Below are 12,303 nucleotides of genomic sequence, written 5' to 3' on the forward strand. Positions count from 1 at the left end.
GAAACAGAGATATTTGAAAGGCACAGAGCTTAAGGACACACAACATTCAGGATTAAGAAATCTGCTCTCTAAATTATCAGTAGCATCAAAAGATGAGTTAAATGGATTGAGGCATATGAGAAATAGGAGTTTTTTTTTACAGAAAATAATAATTGAAGAAGAATGCTCTACATTACTTAATGAAACTATCCCGTACTAGTTCAGCATTATTTAAGAGTATCGTTACCAACATAAACTTAAACATATAACACTGCTGATAGCAATTATGACACAAAAATTGGCTGATTGGCAAAGTGGTTACTTAGATATGGATTGCTTTGTAAGATGTGTTTGTTAAGTGTACTGCAGCAAAGGTGACTTATGCACTGAGAAAAAACGATGGCAGGTTATACCCAGAGAATGAATGGTGCACAGAAAATATGGACTTAGAAAGTAGTAATACAATATTCACAGCACAGAAACAATGCAATACAAATGCCAATAAAACCTTATGACAGCTTGAGCTGCATGTTTACCGGGAAAAAAAGAAAGGTTGTCCAAAAGACCATGCCGCCAAGGTAAGGCCATGTGAGACAAATCCTTTGGCTTACCTGGCTGTGAGACCCCTGAGCTGCTGAATGCTGCTCCTCACAGGCTGCTGTCGGGAGTCTGGGGGTTGGAGTTAGCATGGAGATCACCACATCTGACAACGGAGAGGGCTGCAATGAGGGAGAGAGGCACCATTCAAGCCACTTCGTATCACCCCATCAAAACAAGAGTATTAGACCCCTTTCTCTTTTGGCATTCATCAATGTACTGTCTGCCAAATTAGAAGCTCTGGCAGGACCATATGGGGAAAAAAGCCAACATCTATGACAGAAAGAGAGAGGAAAGAGCAAGACCCAGTGACCCCAAGCATCCAAGTGCTTTGCAAAGCAGTGCACTCTTCCTGGAACCTAATGCACACTGAACCTGGCTCAATAATTTTCAGCATCTTTGATCGAGTATAACATCAGCAAGACATTCATTGAGCTCATGGGCTAGGGAAGGAAAGCTGAACAAGGTACTTAAAAGGTAGTTCAGTGCCTCAGAACAGCACACAGAAGTGGTCTTTGAGAGAATTTCCAGTGGAAATTGATTTCTGTGCAAAAACAAATAAGTAGGCCAAGTAATGTAGCACTTTGGAGGCAGGCAAAGCACTTGTGAAAATCAAACATGAAAGACAGTCCAGCATCCTGCAACAGTAAACCTGTTTGCAGATTTCTACGTCTGCCATTGAACACAAAGAAAAAATCCTTATTTAATATTTCCTCTGCAGTTCACCTGCAGTGTATCTTCACTAGCTTCATACTCTTGTATTTCAAGCTTTATATCTTATGCTCAGTTTTTGTCTATATAATATAATAATTAAATGCTGTAAAGTGAAGTAAGATATTCATTGGAGACTTCTTAAATTAATTATACTCTTCCACACAAATGCCTATCAGCTCTTAAAACTATACATTAAGGATTATTTGATAATACAGTCAATTAAACAAATAACATATTTTAAAGCATCATAAGGAGAAGCTTTTATAAATCTAATTCTCAGTCTGTAGTACTACAACATGTTCTCATTTGCATCACCATGAGACAAGTACACCAGCTAACCAAATACAACTATTCACATGAGAAAGAAATACACCTATTCTAATCAGAGCTGAATGACTTTACAAGGGACAAGAAACGATGATTTAACTATGACAAATAATTCATCAGCTAGAAGCCTGTATTTTTTCTGAGTTTGTTGACCTCTACCTACACACTTGCCCATCTAATTCTCAGATGACATTCTGAGATGACTATCATTGTCTCTCCATCTTATTTTGGAAATGTTTCCCTTCTTATTTTTCTGTGGAGCATGTTATGTATATATGCAAAATAAAACGTATGCAAGAAAGTAACACTGTGTAAATATGCAATCTGAAAATCCCAATAATAATTAGAGGATTTTGCTGTTACAACTTCACGTCTTATGGGAAAATAGTTAAGAGCATCAATGTATTAAAATTAGTTCTATTCAGTACTCTGACATGATGGTATACAACAGCAGCTAGCACATAGGGGCCATTCTGGAGAGAAATACTATGAAGACAACTGGCTCATCTCATGGCTTCTGCACGATTCATGAGGTTTAGTGAACACTGTAAAATACAAGATAAAGGCTTATATTGTGCTGTAAAGTGAAGTATTATTTTGTCTACACATTTAATTCTTTCTGTTCTGATTAGACTCCTAAATCATTTGGGATGTGTTCTTATTTGTTTCATTTACCAACACAGTATAGTATATAGCATATAGTATACAGTATATAGTATATAGTATTCAGTATATATATATATATATATATATACACACACTCTGGAGTCAGATCTCCATAATTTAAAAAGCGCAAAAAAACCCCAAAGATCACAGAAAACAGCTGCAAAAATGATTAGAGGGATGAAGAAAATACTTTAGTATGAAACATTCAGAGAGTTCAACCTGCAGTTTATCAAAAAGAAAAAAAAACGATAAATTGTCTGATTACAGCATGTAAGTATTTTCACATGGAGAAAACAGTAAGAACCAACTGGTATGTGAATCTAGCACAGAAGGGTATGTATAAAACAAATCACTACATGGAAGCTGAGGCCAAGTTCAAATGAGATATAAAGCATGTACTTATCATCACTTGTGATTAACCATTAGTGTGGCTATCAGAGGGAGGGAGAATGCAGAGATCCTCCATTTGTTGGTAGAGGGTCTGTCTGGTGAGACTTTTTGAGAAGATGAACTCAGGTGCAAACACAAGCCATTCTGCAGTCAAACACGAGCTACTAGGTTTCACACAAAGGGCAAAGTCTGTAATTCAGAGGAAGGAAATCAGGTGATGTAATCACACTTCTCTGATCATATGTGAAACATCCTATCATCTGCAGCTACCAACTAGCTTTGCAGCAGCAGTGCTGAAGGGAGACAAGTGGCATCAATGCTATGCCACTGGCTCCAGCACGTTCCTGGAGACACATAAATGCACACACAGCAAGGGAGCATGTCTGCATTCGGGCTATATGTGGAGTCAGAGAATTGCAAACATCTTCTCAGAGACAGGTGGAATATATCCTGCTGTGAGTAATACTCTGGCTGCTAATTTAGGAAGTAGTATGCTGCTCACTGAGCTGAAAGGACGTGGTCAAAACCAAATTGTGGTGGTTACTCTCTCCCTCATGGTCACTGGTGAGACGACTACAGCGTGACTGCTGCTTGCTCAGTCTGGGCCTCAGTTCTATAGGCGCTGAGCATTGAACAACAGCACTCTGTTGGTACCAAATGTCTCGTTCATGCGCATCACCGTGACTTGGGCCACCAGCTTCCAGCCTGAGCTCAAAGAGAAGTGCTGCAGTCATGCTGAACCTTGTCCCTCTGTCTGGTGTGCAAATGGAAGCTGCTCCCAGGAAAGGGAACACGAGAAGGAAAAGAAACAGTCAGAAATGGATGCAAGGGCACACTGAACCTCTCTATGATGACAACAGAGCTTAATCAAGGATCAGAAAAGATACAGCAAGTGTTATTTTAGACATCTTTTCTGCTGTTGCTGTGTCTTAAACTGCCACACAGACTAACCATGCTTAAATATCAACCAAAAACAAGACTTAAAAATGTCATTCTTTTTGTCTGACTGAATCTCATACATATGGTTTGACCTTGGGTGATGCACTACTTCTGGAAACACAAAACTAAGCTGAGCAATGTTAAGATGACACTCTTTCCTTGCCAATACTCCATACCTGAATGAAGCAAAACCACAGCAAATGAGAGCATCAACTCCCATCAATACAATCAACACAAATGCTAGTATTGGGGTACCAATCTAAGGCAAGACCACAGATGTTTGGCCTCAGACCTCTTCTCCTGTAATTGGGGGAGCAGCCACCAGGTTACAGGAGAACCTCCTGTGCTGTGAGATTGCTCCTGGTGAATGAGCAGCCACAAAGACATGGCAGGACTTGGGCCTGGTCTTGCCAGACAGCAGGGTGGCACTGAGAGCTCAGTCAGCAACACGGCACCCACTGCAGAGCAATCTGAGCTTGGTGCTGCCCTTAGAAGGCAACGGATGAAATTCTGTGCTGATGTGTTGCTTGGTGTGTAGGCTTCCTTCCTAAGATCCTTTTTGCAGGGACCCGTATGAGTTTAGGAAACTGAAACTAGAGGCCAGATTTACAGGACACCTGCTGTGCAGGTACCAAGAGGCAAAATCACCCGACTCACTTTTGACTTTACAGCAGTCACAACCTTTAGGAAGATGTTTTTGTAAGACCTACTAAATCCTTCTAAATAGATTTAGATACCAGAATATGTTTCCAATCTGATTCCTGGTTAAGTGCTATTCTGTGCAGCTTCACCTACATAATTTTATTTATTTTTACCAGACAACATTACTTTTCTCTTTCAGCAGTTTTCTCTAACATCATTCTGTACTAAAAAAGCATTAATTGGGTGAGTAATTTATTATCCCTCCTCCTTTCTGAATTTTAAAGGCACGGGAGAATTTAAATGACAAATGGGCTGCCTTCAACACTCACTGAACTACAAAAGCATTTTTGAGAGATTTCACTATCAATCTCTGTAAAAGAAGTACAGGATACCTAGTGTGCAACATGAATATTTTGCTTTCTTTCAACTTGACAAACAGCTTTAATATTTTCAAACAACCCCTAGGGGATCAGGCTCACAGGAAGACTGGGATATATGGTACATTCCGTCAGGACATCAATAACTATGCCAAGTAAACCAAGTAAACCAAAATGTCCTTTCTAAAGATGTTTGAAAAAGAAAGCAATTCCTAAAAAGTGGACAATTTGGTGAAGAAAAGATTTCAGCATTTACAAAACTTCTGCACTGATGTGCAGAACATCAATCACATAATCACATCAGGATGGTAGAACAGAAGTGCTCACCTCGGGGACACAAGCAGCAATTCAACCACGCTACAAGAATCATGGAGAAAAACCTGCAGACGTGGAGCCCAAACCTGAACCACCACTTTCAACATAATATGCCGGCTCTCTCTGATGTGTTTTAACAGAATATGTATGCACTGGAAGTTCAATGTCTATTCAGAAACACCCACACAATGCCTGCATATTAATTTATTTGCCCTAAGGTTCCAATGAGTAAATAAATACTATTTGATGGCTCGCTGTGACGGAAATTATTTTCTCTCTTGATACTTACGTATCAACCCTTTCCCTACAGACTCCTCCTCCAAAGGAAGTTAGAAGAGGTGGTTTTTTTTGTATTTTAAATCTATCACAGATGGCTGGTGAAGGGAAATAAGATAAAGGAAGCAAAATCATGAGTCAGTAAGAAATCAGAGAGTCAACTTTGAAATAAATATTCATTATAATACTAGCGCAAGAAGTTTTCCCATGGTAAAATCTGAGAGAAAGCAACAAAGAAACCCCAGAAATAACCCCTATATTTCCAGAATATCTTAAAATACTCGGCCCCGAGAGCCTCTCCCCAGAATATTTCACTCATTTGGGCGCAGTTTCACAGAGTTTGGGCTTACACTTTGAAGCAAGTGTCTCTAGGGAACATAAAACTTCCACTTGCAGCCTCCACTGCGAGGAGAAATTCTTTTCATGTTTCATCTCAAGTAACTCTCTTTCAAAGCCAGTGGACATCATAAAATTATGAACTGCAGAAGCCTGGTATCATTGCTTTGGCTCTACCCTGCCATTCTTTTTATGCAGGCTCTTTATCATCAGAAAAACTGTTAACATCCCAAAGAGTAACTGCGTAAACCAACCTTAAAGCCAGACTGGAAGGCAGAGTTACAGCACCAACTCTTGGAACTAGCTACCACTGTGAAGGCTCTGTCTGTGCTTTGCCAGCTCCAGTCTCTGTTTCCTCAGCATATTTTGGTGTGGTAGATATTCCACTGTCATGCATAATACTGTTAGAGGCAGGAGATATGCACACTTTGTTTGGAAGGCCAGTACTTCCAGCTCGATCAATGGACTTATGGAATGCTCACCTGTCAGCCAGCCGCCAAGGCAGGTATGGATACAGCACATGCTTGCTACTGTAAGAATATTCTTTATAGTACATGGATTCATGGGTGCTGAGACCTACAGCAGCACACACCATGATGTTCTGGCAAGATTTTTTTATTCCAGAAAAATACATACGTATCAATTAGTACAATGTTTGTCTTAGCAACCCTCAAGCAGAACAAATGTGTTTTTTTTCTAATTAAGAAGTCCAGATTAAAAAAAAAACAAACAAACAACAAATCCACAACACAAGACAACAAACTTGTCTCTTGGTAGTAAGTTATTGGATTTCTGCTTAACTTTATGAAATGTAAAACACAAAGCACAGCATGGAGAAATAAAGAAATGCACTTAATTATTATAACTGTGATGTGGCAGGTAGGTGGGAAAGAATTAGCACCTTCAGAGCTGTCTATTTAGCTCAACCTTAGATAAAAGTTGAGAAGTAGAAGAAACAGGAAAAATGAAATGTTGTCTCCTCTGCATCGTCCCTACAATTACCAGAAACTGATTAGTAAGTGAGGGTTTAAAATAAAAACACACTATTTTGGCCCCTAGTTTTACAAATAGTGCATTACTATTAGCATGCACATCTTATATGTACCCAACCGCTGAACAGCATGTGAAATGAATTGTTTTCCCCATCAGAATGACGCAGAGCGTGTACAGCTTTCTAGAAGTGCATCAGTAATGGGAATTGCAGCCTGCAGAGAAGACAGAGCTAGCATAGTTTTCTTAAGTGGGATTTAATATGTGTAACCACTATCACTGGCGTTGTTTTGGATGAGCTGTAGTTTCCAAGAAATCATGAAGGTAGGCTATGACGGACATGGCAGTAATATAATCTTGCTGCTGCAGAGGCATAAATAACCACTGCAAGGTCAGGCAGAGGGAGAAATGGCTGCAGCCAGTGTCCCAGGGGCAGGCAGGGCAGCTGCTCCAGGCACAATGTGGGCATCTGCGGGGGCTCCTGTCCCCAAAGGGACTTCTGTTGCTTTATCTAGGGAGAACCTTCAGCTGCTGTCACTACAAGCAGGCGCATGTATATGGTAATTAATATATTTAAGTCACATTTTCCCATTATACTGCAGCAAATGTATGAAACATTTGAGGCTGCAAGCTGCTGAATCAGGAAATGGACCAGAAGCTAACTAAAATGCCTTTTCAGTTATTGATTCTTGCTCTCTGTTTCACATCAGCTTCCTAGAATCCATCCAGCACAAGCACGAAAGGGTAATGAGTTTCTGAACGCACACTCTAATAGTGCACACTGCATCAAAGCTTTCAGTAATTGCCTAGATGCTGCTTCCCAGCAGTACTAAACAACTTAAATATAATTAGCTAGAAGCTCTATGGGCTGCATTTCCCCACTGGAACACCTCTTACACTAATCCATTTATCAGACTGACAGATGACTGAATCATCGCTACTATGGACCCATTTGACTAATAATATTTTTCAAGCCAATGTTTTGGTTCATTCCTTATCTGGGAAATTTTTGCAATGGAAAATCTGCATGATTTAGAGCAGGGAGAAAAACACTCATACAGCAAGTTCACAGGGCCGAAGAATGTTATTTGTTTGAATAGCCCACTAAGTGCAACACTGGAGCTATCAGGAGGAAAACAGAAAAGAAATAATACGTTGTGGAACTGCACGGTGCCTAAAATAACAGGGAAACACACAAACACTGGAAGAACTACTGGCAGCTTTCCAGCTATTCAAGTTTCTGTAAGTCTGGATCAGTGGACAGTTTTCAGTGTATTCCTCCTGAAGATGGGCTGAGTAGCACCAGCCGAGCCAACATTTACTTTTTGTACATCCTCGTGAATGAAAAGTAACCAAAGACATTTTAAAACACTTTGAATTATATGCAAATAGACACGAAATGCTGAAGAGCGTGCTGCTGTAGAACTACTCATTTTGCAAGCTGCTAAAGAAACCTTATGAAGATAGGTAAAATAATAATAATTATTGGGCAGAATATTCCAGTGTTGTAGCATAAACAATTTTATCATTGCATCCCTGTGGTTATCCTTTCCAATACAGGGAGCTCTCTACAGGGACTGAAATACTGGTTACTGCATGTGTCTTTGTGGAAGATTTCACTTTCTTCTTCAGAAAGAAGTCTGCCCTTGGTTTGGATTTTGTTCCATTTCCCAGGAGATTACACAGATTCTATCAGAGCTAAGTAATAAGATAAGCACAACCCCTCTAATTGTTGCTCAAATTTTACATTTTATTTATAGCGGGTCAACTACCAACTATGCTCCAACCACGTTCAAGCTTAGACAACCTTCCGTCCTGTCATCTTTTACCCAGCTACACATGGTCTCATCCTTTTGACTGGAAAGTCAGACGCTGATATAAGCTCAATTCCAATGAGTGACTACAAAAGCTGCAGTTTAATGTATAAGAAGGAATTATACGGTTGAAATACAGTCATGTGGGGATCAGAAACGAGCTGATCTAGCTTGAATCAGCCAGCTCTTCTAGTGCTCACAGACTGACCACCAGTCTCAGAATGTGGCTAATGGATGGCAGCTATTCGGACATTACCTGGTTAGTCTTCTGAAAAGACAACTGCAGGTGCTGAGGGTGTCTGGTAAAGCACCTAGCAGGTTATTAGATGCTAAGCTGCTAGAGGTTTCATGTGAACCCAGCATCAGCAATCTCAAGTTTCCACGCACTCTCCACCCACTCATTCCCTCCAGCCTGAAACTGGGAAACTCGTTCCAGAGACACCAGCACTGCCTGAGCCAGCTTCCCAACAGCCAAAGCCTGCCTGTTTCTTCTGAGCTCCATCTCCCCTGCTTGTTGTTTTGCAATAAATGCGTAAAGTCACAGCATCACACTCCTATTTACAAACACTCCTTTAAAACAGAGCAGAACTAAGCAGCACAAACACCAGATCTGATCTACAGAACATAACACCTTGAAAAACCTTCCCCTGCTTTTTGTCACTTCTAATAATACAGATCACAGTCATGAAGTGAAGCAAGGCAGGGAATATAACATCATCTTCATTCAGATGCTTTAAGAAAAAGCCAGCTGTATTGCCAGTAAAGCTGCATTTCCTCGGTACTATTTCCAATTCGAGATAGTTCTTTAATTCATGAGGTAAATAATATCTCTTTAAATCACTTCCAAAATTATTACATCAACAGATTCTTCTCTTTATATTAAGCCAGTGGCAGCAATACAGTGGCACTGTAGTTAAGATAGTTGCACTAGACTATTATTATCCTTTCTTTAAAATAGAAATAGGAAAAAAAGAGTTTGAGGAGAAGAGAGGAATCATCTGAGAATAAGACTTACAGCTGGAGTCATCCTTCAGCTAGGGTACACTTGGAAAAGCATGGCAGGCTAAGCAGTCAGACACTGCAAAAATGCAGACAGTATTTGGAGTGCAAATAAAGAGCTGTTATATAAAGCATGGCAGAAGCGATCTCATCTTCAAAAAGCGTAATTATTTGTAATAGCTATCTAAAAATTAGATTTTTATATTGAGTATTGAGTGTTTTTTTTTTGCAAGAACACTTCTGTGCTATCTCCGTCTTTGGACATTTCAAGCCCTGACCGGACCAAGAGCTGAGCAGCATGGCCTGACCCCAGAGCTGGCCCTGCTCTGAGTCAGGTATTGGACAAGACATCTCTCAACATCCTTTCCAAACCTGAATCACCTCATTATCCTATGATAATAATCTCTTCATGTTAAAATAACATATGCTTGCTATGTTATTTACATAGAAAAGAAGGAATTTAATAAAAAACTAAGAACACAAACTTACATATTGAACTCACTAAGACCAAAGGTCTTAAAAACATCAAACAGGAGATGTACATTCTGCTTATGATAAGTTTGTGCTGATTAAGCAGCTATTGCTACAGATAAGATATGTATGATTGTAGACAGAGCAACTTTGTTGTACTGCAAATTTTGACTTTACCTTTTTCCTTCACTTCAATCATTTGTAGAGCTATAGTGGTAAGAGCTGTTTATATTAAATTACTCACAGTTTAACTACGTGAATTACAATTCTCCCTGGATTAAAATGCCTGGCATGTGGTGATAAGTTATACTTGTCTGGGTATTAAAAATACACCCCAGAATACTGGCTAAAGAAATATACTGAATTAAACAAAGAGCAGGAACATGAGTTAAACTGCAGAAAATAAGGCTGAGGAAAATCTGGCCAATTCAAAATTGCAGACAAAAACAAATCAAACAACAAACAAAACAATAGCAATCACCATCAAAAAAAGACCCATCACCATTAAAACTCCCATAAAAAAAGACTACTCACAAATGTAACAGAGTGTCGGTGTAAAGAAAACCAGTCTGGCAGTTTCTTGGTCTAAGTAACTCAAACCTTTGAGCTGGCCAAGAGCCCAAATATTTCACCACATTGGAACCTTTCAATAAAATATTGTAAGAGCCTCCAGCAGAAGTGAAGTTCCAGGAAAAAAAAGATGCCAAAATTATCATCTCTGTGTTACAGGAAATAACTGCTCTAAATTGTGGTCCAGTTGATGGATTAATCTGCTAACCTGGTGGTTGGCACTAGCTGCCCCATAGTCATATAATTTAGAGGAGTAAATGGGTATCCATACCTCTACTGTGATATCAAGTTCATCTCTTTTGACTAGCACATATAAGAACAGTTTGTTTGTAGAATGAGACTGGGATACATCTTTGCAATGAATATGAGCATTGTCTCTTCATGTACATCATGTACATACCATGAACAGTATGAACCAAACACCTTTGGTGCATTATATTTTTCCATCTACATTAAGAGATATTTTAGCAAGCAAAGCCCACAGATTTGTAACAACTCTCTAGTTGGTTCTTTTGTGAAAGGTCACACGTAGTCAGGTTCGTAGCACTATTAATTGGTTATTTAAATTACTTAGCCAGTTCATATTTTATATTCTCTGTCTTACACTATGTTCAGACACTGCGAAGTTTGTAAAGTATGTTCCAAAGGCATTACAAAATACCTTCATCAAGTATCAGAACAAACAAAAAAAAAAAAGGACAAAATCACACAATTGGAAACTTGAAAATTCGGCTAATTCATTAAACTTGTTGGGAAGGGAGAAAGATTTGAAAACTGGAAAACTGCGAAGTTAGTTTGCTTCTCCTGAAGGTTTGCTATTCCAGCATGGAAGTCCAAAAGTCCTGATTCTGTTGTTGGAAACATCATTTCTTTAACAACCAAGAACTAATGAGTTTTAGACTGGAAAAGGGAAAATGCTTATTAAATAACTTCCAGCGCCATTTAGTGTCTCACGGTGTTTTATGCTTATCTGTACACCAACTGCATTTAATAAATTCTCTGTTCAGTAAACTTTAGATCTGCTTTTACAAACGCTACAGCTTACAATTAAGACCCTATGAAAATCATACAGATCAGGATAATAATCTGAATGACAGCAAAGGCTACTTACAGTCTTATCTATCTCCTAATGTAACACTGGATCTTCAACACAAATTTTAAAGCACTGAATTTTGCGCAGCCAGTGGGTGACGCTACCTACAATCAGCACTAAGTTATTTTTAGGGTCTAGGAATTGCAAGGATCATTGACTTCAATACAAAAGGGAAGCAACCTGCAAGTCTAGAAGTTACGTTTTCGTTTTAGAAACTAAACTCTATTTCTGAAAATTGGGAAAACCATGAGAAGTGCGAACAGCTATTTGCACAGAAATGTGTCTGCTTTTATTGTGCTGTATTAAACAAAACAGAACCTTTTTATTTCATGACAACACATGTCAAAGATGTTCACACCACTTAACTTTGATTCTATGTATATGTACATAGATGCTGATGCCTAAAGCTAGATTACGTGAATATTCAGTCTTCTTTAGAATAAGTATCTTTCTTGCACTGGCAGAAGAACCATCTAATAGTAAAAAAAGATTCAGCAAAGCCAAGGACAAATTTCACCAAAGACATCAGCAACAAAGAAGGAACGTTAATAGTTTTTTTGCATTTCTTTTTACAGATTTTGTTTGCTTTGCACATAAATGTTTCAGTGAGATGCAAGGCATCACAGTCACTATGAAATTATTTAGGACAATGATGAGGCCAAGCCTCAGAGGCTGAGTACCTCTGCTAAGAAATTTTGGAGAATGGGGCATGAGAAGTTAATTTTTACCAGGGTAGCAGTAAGTCTATCCAAATTCCCCATTCAATCCACTGCAGTTTGTAATTTCAAGCTGCAGTCATGCCTCTTGT

At 39.1% G+C, this 12,303-nt stretch overlaps 1 protein-coding gene across 3 annotated transcripts in view; it reads right to left on the reverse strand.

Annotated features, from left to right (window-relative positions):
* Positions 1–12,303, reverse strand: part of TBL1X (transducin beta like 1 X-linked) — a 182,174-nt gene that overhangs the window by 78,847 nt on the left and 91,024 nt on the right. For 2 of the 3 annotated variants that reach the window (XM_015886828.2, XM_015886818.2), the window contains one exon: positions 591–698. The exons of the other annotated variant lie outside the window; for it this stretch is intronic. The gene's annotated coding sequence lies outside the window, so the exon portion shown is untranslated. The remainder of the gene's footprint in view (positions 1–590; positions 699–12,303) is intronic. 3 annotated transcript variants of the gene reach the window in all.

This window comes from Coturnix japonica, chromosome 1 (genome assembly GCF_001577835.2).
Source record: "Coturnix japonica isolate 7356 chromosome 1, Coturnix japonica 2.1, whole genome shotgun sequence".
In the NCBI taxonomy this organism is placed as follows: Eukaryota; Metazoa; Chordata; class Aves; order Galliformes; family Phasianidae; genus Coturnix; species Coturnix japonica.